At 37.0% G+C, this 16,232-nt stretch overlaps 1 long non-coding RNA gene across 1 annotated transcript in view; it reads right to left on the bottom strand.

Annotated features, from left to right (window-relative positions):
• Nucleotides 1-2,092: 2,092 nt before the first annotated feature.
• Nucleotides 2,093-16,232, bottom strand: part of LOC120094106 (uncharacterized) — a 49,800-nt gene continuing 35,660 nt past the window's right edge. The window contains exons 2-3 of the long non-coding RNA XR_005488038.2: nt 7,463-7,678; nt 2,093-7,230 (exon numbers count right to left, since the gene is read on the bottom strand). This is a non-coding gene — a long non-coding RNA (uncharacterized LOC120094106). The remainder of the gene's footprint in view (nt 7,231-7,462; nt 7,679-16,232) is intronic.

Raw genomic sequence — 16,232 nt, 5'->3', positions numbered from 1 at the left:
AGCTTGTGCCTTTGTCAAGTGTGAGTGGCTTCAGAGCCTGGACACCTTAGTTAATGTCTTTGCCTGGCTCTCATCGCTTGTATTGACTAGGACTTAGAATCTTCGGCAATGTAAAAGTGTAATGAACTATTAAGAATGTCTTAGTAAAGGTCACAGTAGTATACTATGTTAAGACAGTATGAGAAGTTATCTTAAGTATGATTTTTTTATAAAAATATAGCAAAAATAATAGCAAGGCTGCCATGTTTTTTTTTTTCATGTTTATGTCACTGTTGGAGGATAAAGCTGTTAATCATAAATGATGGTGGTGGTGGTGGTGCTGTGGTGTGTGTGTGTGTGTGTGTGTGTGTGTGTGTGTGTGTGTTTTAAATGAGGAATGGGCTTTGTAAGAGTGGACACTGACTCTGCAACTATGTACCCATATTAATTGTCTATTTCATTTTCATGTAGCAGAAGCTCATGATATTTTTTAAGTCTTGGAATGATTCTTCTAAGATGGCTTAATATCATTTCTTTTCATTTTTTGTTTTGTTTTGTTTTTATAATGTGTCTTTGTTAGTGGTAAGATTTGGGAATTTTGTAGGGGCAAGGTTTGGTACAGTCTGTAATATTATCAACAGCTAACAGTTAATAAGTAAAGTATGGTGGGCAAGAGGACATCTTCATAGCTAAAACTTTCTGATAAATTCTATAGTCCATTTTCATTCTGGTTTTTGGCAGTAGGAGAATTTAAGCCCTGAGAATTGTATATGCCAACCAAGTGTTTTGCCACTGGAGTATCTTTCTCCCCAAATTTGGAAGTAGACATATGCCATACATTTACTTCTACATTCGGAAAGACCAAGGCAGGACCTGACAGCATTCAGTGTTGGTGGTAGCATTCAAAGAAAGCTCTACTGGTATCTAGTCTAGAGCATTCTATGTAAATGGTATCCTCTCCTGAGTTTTATGTAATGAGCCACCAGATATCTATGAATTGAACCTGCTGAATCCTCACTAATCTGCTTGTCCACAATGACTTTGTATTGGACACCAGTTTGACCAGGTTACACATCTTTCCATAGAAGACTGGTGAATTCTGAGATATTAGAGGAAACACCTTCATTCTTTATTTTGTAAAACCAGAGATCTGACTATTGAGATGTTATTTTTAATGCATCTTCTAGAAAAAAGGCTATAAAAATTTGTTTACATTTTTAAAAGATCTGCAGCTACTGGCTTATAAATGAAATTGCAGTCAGATAGAAGGAAACTCACCATTTCTTAATTTAGAAAGTCAAAGAATATTACTCAAAGGTCAGCCTTTCTCATTAGCCATTTTTTGTTTTGGGAGATATCTTGAGCCACCCAACATAGTAACCATTAACCAAATGTGCCGATGTAAGTAGAAATGAAAATAAACGTAAGCAAAATGAAAAATATATTCAGTGGCATCAAATCCTCCCAAGTTTCACAGGGTTAGTTTCTGCCACCAGGACTGAAGGACCTACATATTTGGGACAGTCTGAAAGAGAAGTTCCGTTAGACAGGCACAGTTTTGACCCTTGTGACATCACAAGTAATGAATACATTTTACTATTTGTCATAGAAGTAAGTATTTTCATGATCTTGGAGAGATCATCTTGTAAATGGAACTCTTTTTGTTTTTTTGTAATCAATCCTAGATCTATCTGGTATAGAGAAATGATTGCATAAACATGTTTTCTCTATGTTATTAGTTTTTAAAACCATTTTTGCCAGCTTCTCTTTTCCTTAAAAGGTTGGCATTGTTGGTCCTTGTTCCTGAGTTCCCATAGAACTTAGAATAGATTTCCTATTTTGTTATCCACTGTAATAAATGCATAAACTGTAGGACTGGATAGACAGAGATTGTGGAACAAGTGAGGTCTAGAGAAAAAACAGAAGTGTATTTTATACACAAGCAAAATCTCCTGTGGTGAGTCAGGATTAAATGCTTGTACAATGTATAGAACTAAGATGTCTTAGTCACAATGATAATACGTGCTCCTCAATTCCTCCCCTCTTTCCTCTCCCTCTCTTCTTCCCTCCCTCCCTTCTTCCCTCCCTCCCTTTCTCCCTCCTTCCACTCCTCCTTTCTTCCTGGTCTCTCTTTTTCTCATTCTTTCTGCATTTCTTTTATCTCAAATTCCTTTCCTCTGCCTCAAGCCCATATTCATTTTAAACACTTATTTTAAAGTGTGTGTGTGTGTGTGTCTGTACTTGATCGTATTTGCTGATGGAGGCCAGAATAGGATGTCAAAATCCCTAGAGTTGGACACACAAGAGGCTGTGAGCTGCCTGACGTGAGTGGTGGGAAGGAACTCAGGTTATTTGCAGGAGGAGCAAGGACGCATAACTCTTAGGTAACTTGTCCAGTCCCCATAGATACATCTATTTTTGTACGAATAAATGTCTTACTAATTCTTTGAGAATTTCATACAATGTATTATGATTGCATTCATCCCAACAGGTCCCCTTAAGTCTTCTGACGTCTATTCCCAGTTCCCCACATCCAGATGCCTTGTTCTTTCTCTTCTCAATTTAATAGCTTAGCAACTAAGTATGTATCTTTCGAGTGACTACGAGATTGTGGAAACAGCTTAGTGAATAAGACAGACACAGACCAGACTCTCCTTAATTGATTTGTAAAGTCCCTGTTAGTAACTGTCCTAGTGACTTTAATGAAGAAGACCTGCATGGCTGTAAATAAATACAAACAAAACGCCTTAGCAACCAAGAGACTTGATCCAAGGGGAAAAGGTGGGAGAGTAACTCCCACATATACACATGGGCATCTGCTCTTTACCTTTTGTTAATCCATGGGCCACCCTTCCTCCCTCCGAAGTAGCCAGGTGAAGTCTGTTCTTTAAATATGTAAGATTGCTGATGTTTCTTTCATGGTGTCTAAGTTCCTCTGATTCTTCTGACTCAAATTTCAGGTCTAGATTCATGAAACAGTTAAGAACGACTTCTGGGGCTGGAGAGATGGCTCAGCGGTCAAGAGCACTGACTGCTCTTCCAGAGGTCCTGAGTTCAATTCCCAGCAACCACATGGTGGCTCACAACCATCTGTAAAGAGATCCGATGCCCTCTTCTGGTGTATCTGAAGACAGCTACAGTGTACTTATATATAATAAATGAATAAAAAAAAAAAGAACGACTTCTGGTGAGAAGTCATTTGAAGATGGATAAGGAGTGTGTGGGTAGCAGGTGTGAGCAATTTTCCACCCATCACTCAGGTGAGCAAAGGAAAGGAGAAACACACAAATGGATCCAACTGCATGCGTTGGATCCAACGCGTGCTCGCGCACGCGCGCGCGCATACACACACACACACACACACACACACACACACACACACAATTTTTGTTGATGTTTTATGTTTCTTGTGGCAGCTCTGTTACTTGGATCCATCCATACCAACTCACTGATCTCAACATAACTTATTGGTTAGATCTGCAGAATAAGATGCTAAGTTACCTTGAATCCAGGTTTAAGCAGGAGCTTGCCCAGGCTTCTGCAGCAGTGCTTCAAGTTGTTCTTTGTCTCTAGTCATCTCTTTTGTTTCTGTCATTATGTCTTCATTTTCTACCTCCACCTTCTACCCAGATCCCACTAAAGAGCACACCACTAATTGCTGATGTCTATGGAATTTGAGGTGACTGCTTATTAAAAGGTTTTTAGGGCATTATTTTGATGACATTGATTTTAAGAAATATGGATCTGTGTTATAATCTAGGGACGCTCTTTCTTCTGCTGGTGTGTACGTGTGTACCTGAATGCTATTGGTCTGTACTCAGATATGCTTCTGAACTGTTACTTTAGGAATGTAGTTGTCTCTTTAAAGTGGCTATCAAGGGAATTAAAACTCAAATTAAGGATTATTAAAAAGACATTCCACTGAAATATGTTATTACTGCAGAAGATGTTCTTGCATTAGCAAAATGAAGCCAGTGGAACAACTGGCATTTACAACGGGGGCTCTAAATCAAAATTCTGCAAGGCATTCCTGTTTTTCCACTCTGGTAGCATCCTTCTCCACAATTCTGCCACCATGAACTTTTATAACTATGTTGATATGTAAAACAGCCAGCAGGTTTTAAAACCAGTAGAATGGCTCCTACTTCTGAATTTTCTCCAATCATTAGCTGCTCTCTCTCTCTCTCTCTCTCTCTCTCTCTCTCTCTCTCTCTCTCTCTCTTTCTGCGGTAGGGGGATGAGGGTTGTGTAGAATAGTTCAGCAGAAAGTTGAACTCTCTGGGTGCACTCCCGGGGACGAAACCACCAACTAAAGAGTATACTTGAGGGGATCCAGGGCTCCGGCAGCACATGTAGCAGAGAATGACATTGTCTGGCAACAATGGGAAGAGAGACCTTTGGTCCTATGAAGCCCCATTTCCCCAGTGTAGGGTAATGCCAGGGTGTTGATATGGGAGTGGGTGGGAGGGTGATCATCTTCATAGAAGTAAGGGAGGGGGCATGAGAGAGGGGGAAAGAGGATAACATTCAAAATGTAAATACATAAACTATCCAATAAAAAAGAGAAAGAGAATCTAGTACTTTGGGATTTGTCCATTCTGTTGTTTGATTTCCAGAATCCCACCTTTTAGAACTACTAGATGGAAAAACCCAGGTTTATTTTCAGGAGCAAATCTTTCCCATGTTTTTCTATAGTCTGCTCTCTTCCTCTCTTGTGTTGCTTCAGATACTATTCATTCATTCTGATGCAATGCTCTGCTTGACCTTTTATCCCCCTGTTCTCACACTGCACACAATATCACAGATACACCATATATACCCCCAACACTTACCGTTAGCAAGCCACATAGCATTTCTTGACTCTGCCTCTTTCGCCATTGTTCACCTACATGATCCTGAGTCTGATTCCGTCTGGCACCTCATCTTAACTGTGTTAATGTCATGATACTGTGACTGGTTGCAGAGTCTTTATTACTATTTTCTATTTTCCCTACTTTTTCCCAAAGAATCCATCCATTGCAGTGTAGAGGAGACAGTTTTACTCTATCATGTCTACCCAAATTACACTAACAGGAGTACGTCTAGATCCGTGTTGGCTATGAAGGCATGTATATGATAGGCATGGGACCAGGGCAGCCAAAATACCTATGGATGAGGAGATGGTTCTCGAAGTCCCATTCCTAGGTGAGCTATTGGCAACTGATGGTTACCAGGAGATCGGGCATCAGTTTGCTTAAGGGATGTAGCTCTTGATGGACTCTGTTCCAGTTCATGGCTCCACATGCATGCACTTCATGGTAGCACTAGGTGCATTCCGTGAGTTTTTAACAGGAGCACATGAATTTGAGAAGGGAAAATGATGAGAGATTAGGGGAAGAGATGAGTGGCTGAGTGGGAAAAGGAGAGTGGATTTGATTCACCATGTTCTAAGACTGTATGAAACTCTCAAACAATAAGCACTTTGTATTATGACTTTGGATTGTTCCATATTTTATTTGATTTCACACTGCCCTGGGATTAGATGTAGCTTTATTGTGGGATGTTCTCCACAACACAGTCTCACCATCTTATTTTCAATTTCTCTTCTCCCTTCCAAACTTGCAAAATTCAAGAGTTGTTGCCTGACAAATTTTGCTGAGCCTCCAGTTTTTTAGGTTCAGTTGAGACATCTTAAAACCACTTTCTTGGAGCTAGAGAGATGGCTTAGGTAAGGGTACTTGCTACAGAATCATGAGGACTAATGTCAGGATCCCAGCGCTTACAGCAGAAAGCCAGGCATGGTACATCCACCTACACTGTAACTACAGCTCTGAGGGACCTGATGCCTTCCTCTGACTTCCATGGGCACATATAGACACGTGTGTATATTCTCACAGAGACAAAGGCAAAAAATCAAACCTTACACAATAAAACCACATAATCATAGAAAGCATATTATTTACATTATTTTTTGCTGTGTATGCATGTGCGTGTTGTGTTATTAGTTTGTGTGTGTGTGTGTGTTTGTTATATATTACTTAATACATACAGAACTGATTTAGTACAGAAAGTACATATAGTACTTAGTATTTACTCAGTACATACTTCATAGAGGCATGTACATGTATGTGAGTTATGAGTACAAGTATATATATATATGTATATATATATGCACACATACACACACACACACACACATATATATGCATATGCATATATGGAAGCTGGAGGTAGATGGCAGGTGACGTTAAGATTCCACACTGTACCTTTACAGGTTGTTATGAATGTTTTTAAGGGATGGATGTGTATTGGATTGCATGTTTAGGTGGGCAATTATATCTTATCAATTGGGCCAAAGGTTATTGTGTCTTGTGTTCTTTCATGTGTAGATTTAAGTGTAATGGAGTGTGGGGCGGCTGGTCTGGGACACCACAGAGTTGGGATGTGGTTTTCTGGCATGGAAACCTGCCTTGGGAACTAGATAGGCAGAGAGAGTGCTGACAGCTCAGAGAGAGGCCTTCAGCAGTGTGATGTGGGATGGAGCAGAGCAGGTGAGAGGCTTTGCTGACTGAGAATTAAGATATCCAACAGATATCTTGGGGCACTGCGGTGCTGGACCTAGTGGGGTATAAAGACAGCCTTTTATTTTCTATATTTTTACAACAGTATGGGAACTCTAGTCATTCCACACCTGAAATAGCTTTCTATGCTCTGCCTTTTGGAAGTGGTGAAGCAGTAATCTTTGGCTTTGTATTTCATCTCCTTACTTCATCTTTCCATGCACTGATTATTTATTTTGGATACTCTTTGTAAACTTACCTCCTCAGAGACTTTGCTTATTTTTTGTTATGAGTACATTGATGTTACTGAAGTGTCATAGTGGCTTCTTAATTCTTGTTAGTAGAATTGTATTGGAGATGATTGGCAGGTATGTTCTCTCATTATGTGGTGGCCTTTTCTACTTCCTAAATGTTGCTTTGGAGTTCTTTTTAATTGTGATGGTGTCAGTATTAGTCAGCGTTATCTAGAGGAACAGGACTACTAGAATAAATATTCATTAAAAGGTAATTTGTTAGAAGAGCTTACATAATGTATTCTTGGTAGTCCAACAATGACTCACTTCACATTAAAGGGGCTGAGAATCTTGTGTCTCCTCAGTCCATGAGGTTGGATTTACAGCACTCTCAACTTGGCATGGAAGACTTGAAAAAATTTTAAAGAGCCATTGGTCTTCAGCCCATGCTAGAAGCCAGACAAGCTGCTTTGTGATATCTGTGAGAGAACAGAGCAACAAAGCAGATGAACTAACCAACAAGACATGAAGACAGCAGGCAAAAAACAAAAAGAAATGGAAGTTTCTGGATATGTCAAATGATGTAGACTCATGTGGTGTTTTACTGATGAAGACTCACATGGTGTTTTGCTGAGGCAAGACCCATGGAAGGACACAGGATGTTTGGAGAGAGTATAAATAGGACTCAACAGACAGTGACACCACACTTACATAGCTAGTTCTTCCTTGGTCTCTCTTCTTCTCTGATCATTCCTTCTTTAAGAGGGAGGCACAGCAGAGAACTTCTCTTCATGTCCTGGCTGGTCTCCCAGTAGCTCTTGCTGATTTATGCCAATTAGTAGGAGGCCTGGCTGTTTCAGCTGGATCATGCCACTGCTGCTGATTCATAACTGTTATCCTGATACTATTGAACTGGACTGCAGGTATCTTGATAAAAGAGGGTTAGAATTGCCTCAAAGAACTAATTCTAAACAAGTTTACATACCCCTGTCCTATTTACCGTCATTTCACACCTACCTTTAGACAGTGGGCTGGTAAGGGGTTGGGGGGTTGAATCATTTAAAGCTCTTATTAAAAGTAGGTTTTAAAAAATCGAAGCCTATACCAAAACTTTCTCCTTTTGGCTACATTTTATCTGACTGACACAAGAACATACTTCTCATCATCTCTTGTCCTTATTTTGATGTATGATACCTGTAGCTTTGAAGTACATTTTGAGACAGGTAATTATAAACCCTTCAGTGTTTTTCTGTTTTGGGGTTTTTTTTAATTTTAATTAGTTTGGCTGTTCTGGAAATTTTGCATTTCTATACAAATTTTAAAGTTTTTAGATGGAGTTGTTAGGAAAGAGTGTAATGAATTTAAAGATCAATTTTGGAATTGTACGATTTTTACAACTGTTTTTTATCTATGAAAAGGGATCTTTTTCTGTTTATCTAGGTTTGATTTCTCTCAATTATTTTAGTTTTCAGATATTCCTCACTTATTGTGTTAATTTAATTTTAGTGTTTTATTCTTTATGGGGTTTTCAACTTAATTATTTTCTAGTTTTTTCTTTTGAATTCTTCAATTCTTCATTGTAAGACTATGAGCATTCAGCTGATTTTTATATATTTTGATTTTAAATCCTGCAACCTTGCTATGTTTGCTTGTTAGTTCCTTTTTAGGAGTTTATGGGATTTCTAATATGAAGATAATATCATTTATAAATGCGAATAGTTTTATTTCTTTCTATAAAATTGGATGCCCCTTCTTTCTTTTCTTGCTACGTTGTCCTGCTTAGAATATCCAATATAATTGTATGAGTCATCAGACAGACAACTCATCTTATATTTCAATGTATAGTTATAACATTATGTCTCTTCACCATTATACATATTAACTATAGTTGGGTGTTTTGGTTTTGTTTTTGTGTTTGTTTTTTTAGCTCATATTCTTATGAGACAGTTTTCTTCTAATCATAGTTTTAATTTTTATTATGAATGAGGCTCATATTTTGTCCATTGCAGTTTAAGAATCTCTTTAGGGGGTGGGATGGTTAGATTCACTTGTCAACTTGTCCTGATACAGAGTTACATGAAAGGAATTTTCAAGGAGACATTGTCAAGATTAAGTTAGCTTGTCATCCTGTGGGTCTGTCTTTAGGGGCTAATCTTGTCCACATTAATTGAGTTAGGGAGATAGACATGCCTACTGTGGGTGGTTCCTTTCCCTAGGAAGGAGATTCTGAGATGTTTAATAGAGGAGAAAGTTCAAGGTTAATAGGTGGATTAGAGAGTAAGAGTGCCTAGTGCTCTTGAAGAGGTCCTCAATTTGGTTCCAGCATCCACATCAGGAAACTAACTAGCAACTATTATTCCAGCTTTCTGAAATCTAGCCTTATGGTGGCTATAACCACCTACACTCATGTGCCTGTACTTACACATGTATGTGAAATTAGAAACTGAAAAACAAAAGTAGAGAAACTGAACTGCACTCAAGCATTCGCTCTTCACTCCTCTCTGTGCTCTTGAGTGTGGATATGACTAGATGCTACAAGGTTTTGTTGCCTTGATTTCACAGTGACACGAACTATAAATTTGAACTGTGACACAGAATAGATTCTTTCTTCCATAAGTTTCTTCATCAGGGTCATTTATTACATCATCAGGTAAAGAAGTTAAGACATATTGTCATCCCCTATTTTCTTTTTGATATGGTATGTGCATTATTTGATTTTGCTTATTGTATCAACTCACGGAGGGCAGACTAGGAGGGGGATAATGACTGGAATGTAGAAAATGATTAAAGGTAATTTTAAAAAATTAATAGGGAAAAAAGGAAATAAGGAGAGAGATGTCCATTGGGACCTCTCAACCCCCAAAAGAGTAATCTCTAACCAGTACATTAAGAAATAGTTCATTAAGCCTGACTTTGGGAAAGGATCTTGTTGTAGGACCATTTAGAATTAGCTGTTGTAGTTTGTGATTAAGAATTTGCCTACTGAATCTTGATTATTTAATACTGGATACACGCACATATTGGCTATGTAAGTTATTGACAATAATTTCATAATTTCTTTGAAAATATTTTATTAATTGGAATCTTTGTGTTTTTCTTCATGAGTCTGTTTAAATTTTGTCAATTTTGTTGACTTTTCTATTATAATGAAACTTACTAATGAATTTATTCAACATGTTAAGTTTTGTTTATTTGTATCAAAGTATTAATATGGAGAATTGGAATTTCTTTGAGATTTTCATTCCTATTTAATAGAGATATTTAGAGCCATAAGTTGAGAATAAATACAGAAGTAAACTCTGTCTTTATTGTCTTTTATAATTACATAATTAACTTTTCTAAAACTCTGGTGTTTGTTTGTTTCATTGTAGGTTCAAACTACTTTATGGAGTTGATCCTTAATGGAAGAATTAAACTTTTAACCTAAACAACCTTCTTCAGTGGTTACTAGAAGTGAATTTGTTAACAGTAATGCATTCTTTCAAATTTTGTTTATCTGGGCAATGTCCTCATTTTGCTTTTGTTTTTTGAAGATTATTTTTGTGAATATGGGGCTGCTGATTGACAGTTTATTCTTCTCCTTTCTTCCCCTCTTACTCCCTTCCTCTCTTTCTTTTTCTTTATTTCAGATACTTCATTAACTGCCTTCTGAACTCCATGCTTCTGTTTAGAGTATTTTCACTATTATGCATTTGAATATTGATTTTGTTATAGCTAATCTACCTGTAAATTGTTTTTTATACATCTTAGGTATGAACATTTCTTGTTGTTTGTCATGTACAATGATTTTAGCCATGATTTTTGAAAATATTTACAATATATTTTCTTCACCTTTCCCACTATCTTTTGTTCAGCTCATTGTGGGATCTTAGCACATTTTGGTGGCATTGTATATTTATCTAAATCTCTGTTAATTTTTCTTCAGTATTTTTTATTTTCTCTAGTACTGGTTGTGATCTATATCTATATCTATCTATCTACATATATAATATATCACATATTATTCAAGTTTGCTTATTTTTGGCAGCTCAAATATTAAGTTTAATCTCTCTAGTGAATTTTTCATTTCAGTTATTTATTTACTTTTTCTTTAATATTTTTTTTTACAGTACAGACTTTATCCCCCTCCAGGTCCACCCTCTGAATGTTCCACATCCCATACCTTCTCCCCACATCATTCCCACCCCATTTCTAAGAGGATGTCCCCACCCACTTCCCACAGCACACCAGAAGTTCCCACTCCCTGGGGCCTCAAGTCTCTTGAGGATTAGGTTCATGTTCTCTGACCGAGTCCAGACCCAGCAGTTCTCTGCTGTATATGTGTTGGGAGCCTCATCTCAGCTGGCATATGCTGCCAGTTGGTGGCTTAGTGTCTGAGAGATCTCGGGGGTCCAGGTTAGTTCAGACTTCTGGTCTTTCTATAGGATCACCCTCCTTCTCAGCTTCTTTCAGCTTTTCCCTAGTTCAACCACAGGGGTAACCAGCTTCTGTCTACTGGTTGGGTGTAAATATTGCATCTGACTCTTTCAGCTGCCTGTTGGTTCTTTCAGAATCCATCTGGCTTTGTTCAAATGATTCCTATTATTTTATAGTTATACTGTGTATTTGATTGCACATGTCACTATGTCTGATTTTTCTTCTTAAAGCATCATATCCTTCTGCACTTTGATCATACGCTCGTACACACACACACACACACACACACACACACACACACACACACACAGACACACAGCTTTTGAGTCTTTGTAAACTTCAATACCTGAGTCCATTCAGAGTCATCAAAGTTAGTTTCTGTTGCTTGCTATTTTAAAAATTTAATCTTCAATTACACTTTCATGTTTGTTTATATGTCTCAACTCTTTAGCCATCCAAGCTCATGGCTGCTCTCTCTGTATCATCTCTAGTTATCTTGTTAAACAGGATGTTGTGGGCAATCCGTCAGCTTGGGTCCTTCCAAAAATCTCTCTGCTTTCATTTGTTTCTCAATTTTCCTAGCAGTTTGGGTGAAATCCATTGTGAACTCTTTCCCAGATGTGAAACCTCTGTGTTCCCTGCTTCAGAACTCGCAGACTTGATCTCTCTCATACAGAACCTACAGTGACAGGCCTGTTTGCTTGGCTCTTCTCAGCTCTCTTTCCTTTCTAAATGAAACCATCCACCTTTATTGTTACTGCACCCAGTATTACTCCTTCAGTGGCTGGCTGACTGTTGTATGTTTGCTGACAACACAGAACAGAAAAATTTGTTTCAAAAACTTATTCATTACTACTGAGACCTAGCTTAAGAATGGTTTATGAAACAAAATTTCAAGGTTAGTTCTGATCTAACAAAATCTCTCAGTTGTTTTTTTTTTTTTTTGCATGATTTTTTTTCTGATTAAATAGTTGAACTATAGTTTATCTTATGCTCTGGTGACAGGTCCATCTTATTTTTGGACCAACATAATCTCCATTACAGTCAAGGTTTCTACTTCCATTACTCTATTTCAAAAGAGCTTGTTCCCCTAAAAAGAGTTTCAGACTGATTTTCCCAGATCTTACATGTCCTGTTGGACAAAATAGAGATGAGCATAAAGCAATACTCTCTTGTTTGGAATTTGGACACAATACTGTGTAGTCAGGATGCTAAGAACATAAACTAAATGTGAGCTAGAGGACAGAAAACCAACTCTGTATTTGGGGCTTTGTAGAGGAAAGGGAGTTGGTTGCTTTCTTAATCACACATATTTGGAATTTAGCCTGTGGTACAGGACATTGTGGTTGGTCAGAAATGCCTATATTCCATCATTCCCTGAAAAGTGCTATATCACTTAACCAAAGTATTGAGGGCAATCTCTCACTCTTCTTGGCCACATTAACAGAACAGAACAACTGGCACACTGACCTAGATCAGGGGACAAGATTGTGCATGTCTCTGACATAATGAACCTACTGTTTTGCCATGATTTAGTAGATTATCTTGGTTAAATGTCATTATATTTTCTGCATGATTGTATGTTGTGGGTTTGATCTAACATGTATATTATGTTAATTGGGCCCCCAAATTGCACAAGAATCTGCATGTAAGATGCCGAGTGTCCCTGTTCCCAGTTGGTTTTGTCTGGTAAATAAAGTTGCTGGAAGTTAATGGTTGGGAAGGGAGACAGGTGGGACTTTAGGATTCCTGGTCTAGGGGACCGAGAGATGGAGGAGACGACAGAGTCACCATGCCAGGAGAGGAGTAGTTGCCAGGCCAGAGAGCTACAGAAGAAAGAGCATAGTAAACATGTCAGAGTCAGGAAAGAACTGCCCTAGTGGGTCTCCCAACTGTGTCTAGGGCAAAAATGACTAAATAGATTTTATTTAATAATAACTCATGAATATCAGAGGAGAGGTGTTAGACATGTGTAGGTTTGGGACTGGACCACCCATTGAACTATTTAAGACATATTAAGATATTAGGCTGCCTCTGTGTCCTTCATTCAGGAACCCAGAATATTGGAGTGGGCAGCGAGGAACTTGTGCTGTCACTGCTGGGTCAACTTGAGCAGGATTAATTGGCAAATGTCACAACTTTATGACAATTCTTATACAATTCAAAGAGCTCTTTTAACATAGTTTTTAGCACTTATGTAATTTCACTGGACAATGGATCTGAAATGGATCCATTACATTATTATTCTGCATATTGTAGTTTTTATTGAGTATGTATGAATCTATGTGTTTGTGCTTGTGTGCATGCATGTGTGTGTATGTGTGCTTTGCAGGATACAATCTATTTTTAGATATTACTTTAAAGTGATAAAGAATAACACTAGTAATTCATAGTAGTAAGTAAAATTTCCTGTTAAAATAAATTAACTTAGAATATATAAACACATATGCAATTGACTTAGTATAGTCATAAACATAGCATGCAGAAAGGGGATGCCATGAACCTAAGATGTTACATAGGAGATAAAAAAAGACCAAGGCAATGCATACCCCTAAAAGGAAATATGTTAGTAGATTTGATTCTAAACACGAACTGACAGCACCTTTTTACCATTGCTAACATTCAACCCTGCTTCCAGCACCCAGATTGTGTTCCCTAGTGTTTTCAACATAACAACTAAGTTTTATAGAAACATAGTCTGAGGCAAGAAAAATATCAATATAATCTGTGTGTTAGTCAGTTTCATATTACTATAATAGAATACCACAGGCAAAACATCTTATGAAAAGAAAACATTCTTTTACTTAGGATTTTGGACTCCATCATCCTAAAGACAGGTGCAGGGAGAGCTTTTTCTAAAATCACATGTTGAACTATCGCAGACAGAGACTGAGAAAGGAATCCCACAATTCCCTCTGAAGGCACGCCTCTCTGAGCTCTGATTCCTATGAGCAATGTTTAGTTTTGTTAGCACCATTCATTCATGTTACTGTTTTGTCATAACAACTCTAATAGGCAATTGTTTAGAGAGAAATAATCTTCTACTTCCTTTCTTTGGGAGTGTGTGCAGTATGTGAGTGTAGTATATGTATGCATATCCTGTGTATGCATGTAGAATACATGCATGTATACATGCTGGCCTGTATGTATGCATGACTATGTGAAAGTGTAAGATGACCAGAGGATAAGTTTCGGTATCCTGCTAGGTCATTCTTCACTTTATTCTTTTGAGACAGTGCTTTTTTACCGAATTCAGATATAAAGTGGCACCCAGCAAACCAAAATGATGTTCTGTGATCTGTTTCCCTACAATGATTGGGTTACAGGCACAGAGCCACATATGGTTTTTTATGTGAGTACAGGGAATTCATATTCCAGGTCTCATACTTGTACAGCAAATGTTCTTACTCACTGAATCATATCTTCAGTCTCCACTTCCCAAGATTTCAACCATGTTCCAATATTCTCACACATGGAATACATGTTAATACACATGCCCTCAGATGACATTAAATATCCAAACTATAGTAATCTGAAAAGGTCTACTCTTGACATTAAGCAGGGGCATTTTGGAGACTCTGAAGGACAATGATAGATACTGGGCTAAAGAGCCCTACTATGAAACATGGTCGTTTTTCATATTAAAGAAGATAATAGGGTTGGATTATAAAAATCTTTAAAAGCTAAGATAGTTCCATATAAAACATTTTGTAAAGCTAGGATAGTTCCATATGAAAATTTAACTTTATTGAATTAATTAGTTGCAAAAGTTATATGTGAATATTGTATTTATTAAAGTAGATGGTTGTGGAATATATTTACATTCTTGCATTTCTCTGTGTTAAGAAAAATTCACAGTAATTCAGATAGTCCTAGACAAATAGGGAACTATACCAAAGAATTGAAGAACTCAAATGTAAAATTGATCATATGTCTGTTAGTAGATTGCCAGTTAGTAAAGGGTCTTTTGGTTAATAAGCACAAATTATCACTTTCCATCACATTTGAATTCGTTTTAGATAACAACTCTGTCAGATACCCTATGCCCTTGAAAGCAGTGTAATGGGTCCCATATCCTCTGTGACCTACAATCTTTAATTGGCACACTTAATTAGAATAAGACGCTTGTAAGGCAGCATTTGTTTTTAATGATGCTATAATGAGTAAATATATAATAATTGAAATATAATGACAGACAAATAGAACATAGAAGCAAAGGCTAGAAAATCTCAGGTAAGTAAAATACCAGGAGAATATTTCAGGACAAATCCCAGATGGCAAACTACTTACAGATGAATGAACATCATGGAGTCCAGAAAGTCTGTTGATGTAAGCAATGAAGTTAAATCATGAAAGCAAGATTGGTTTGATGTTCTGAGGTTCAAGGGTATGTCATATGTGAAAAGAATCAACCAGCTGTTAGAGCCTGACCAATAATAACCCAAGTCCTATGACTGTGGCTGTTCCGAAAGGGTATCATTTATTTATTTATTTTTCTGGTAAAATTACAATAACATTAAGGAGTCATCTAACTAAATTTAAGAAGAATGTTAGAAGATTCCACAATGAATGAAATCATAATCTATTTAGGTCCAAAAAGAAACACATATAATGATATAGTAATCTATAATTTAAAACATATTTTAAAATGGACACTTAATTCAATTAATAATTGTATTTGTATATATTTCATAGATATTTATGTACATAAATCAGTAATAATTTAAAAATTTGTAGACATAAATTATTTAAATAAAATTTTAATAGCATGTCTATGTGTGTTTAAAATTCAGAGATCTATAAAACACATGTATGCATTTTACTATCAACATTTAATAAGGTATTATTTTATGTGTTTTTTTAATAATAAACTCTTTGAATTTAATCAACAGTGGGAAAAATAAAATTCATTTCAAGCAAAATATTAAATAAATGATAAAGAACATAAATAGCAGAGAGTACTTTTTGGGTAAACTTCCTTATCAATTTGATTGGAGTGAGACTTACTTAAGAGATCAGTAAAGCATAATTCTGAGTGACTGAGTTTGAGTGAATCTGTGAGGGT

This window comes from Rattus norvegicus, chromosome 8 (assembly GCF_036323735.1).
Source record: "Rattus norvegicus strain BN/NHsdMcwi chromosome 8, GRCr8, whole genome shotgun sequence".
In the NCBI taxonomy this organism is placed as follows: domain Eukaryota; kingdom Metazoa; phylum Chordata; class Mammalia; order Rodentia; family Muridae; genus Rattus; species Rattus norvegicus.
Note: the sequence above shows the minus strand (reverse complement) of the source record. Positions and strands in the feature narration are given on the sequence as shown.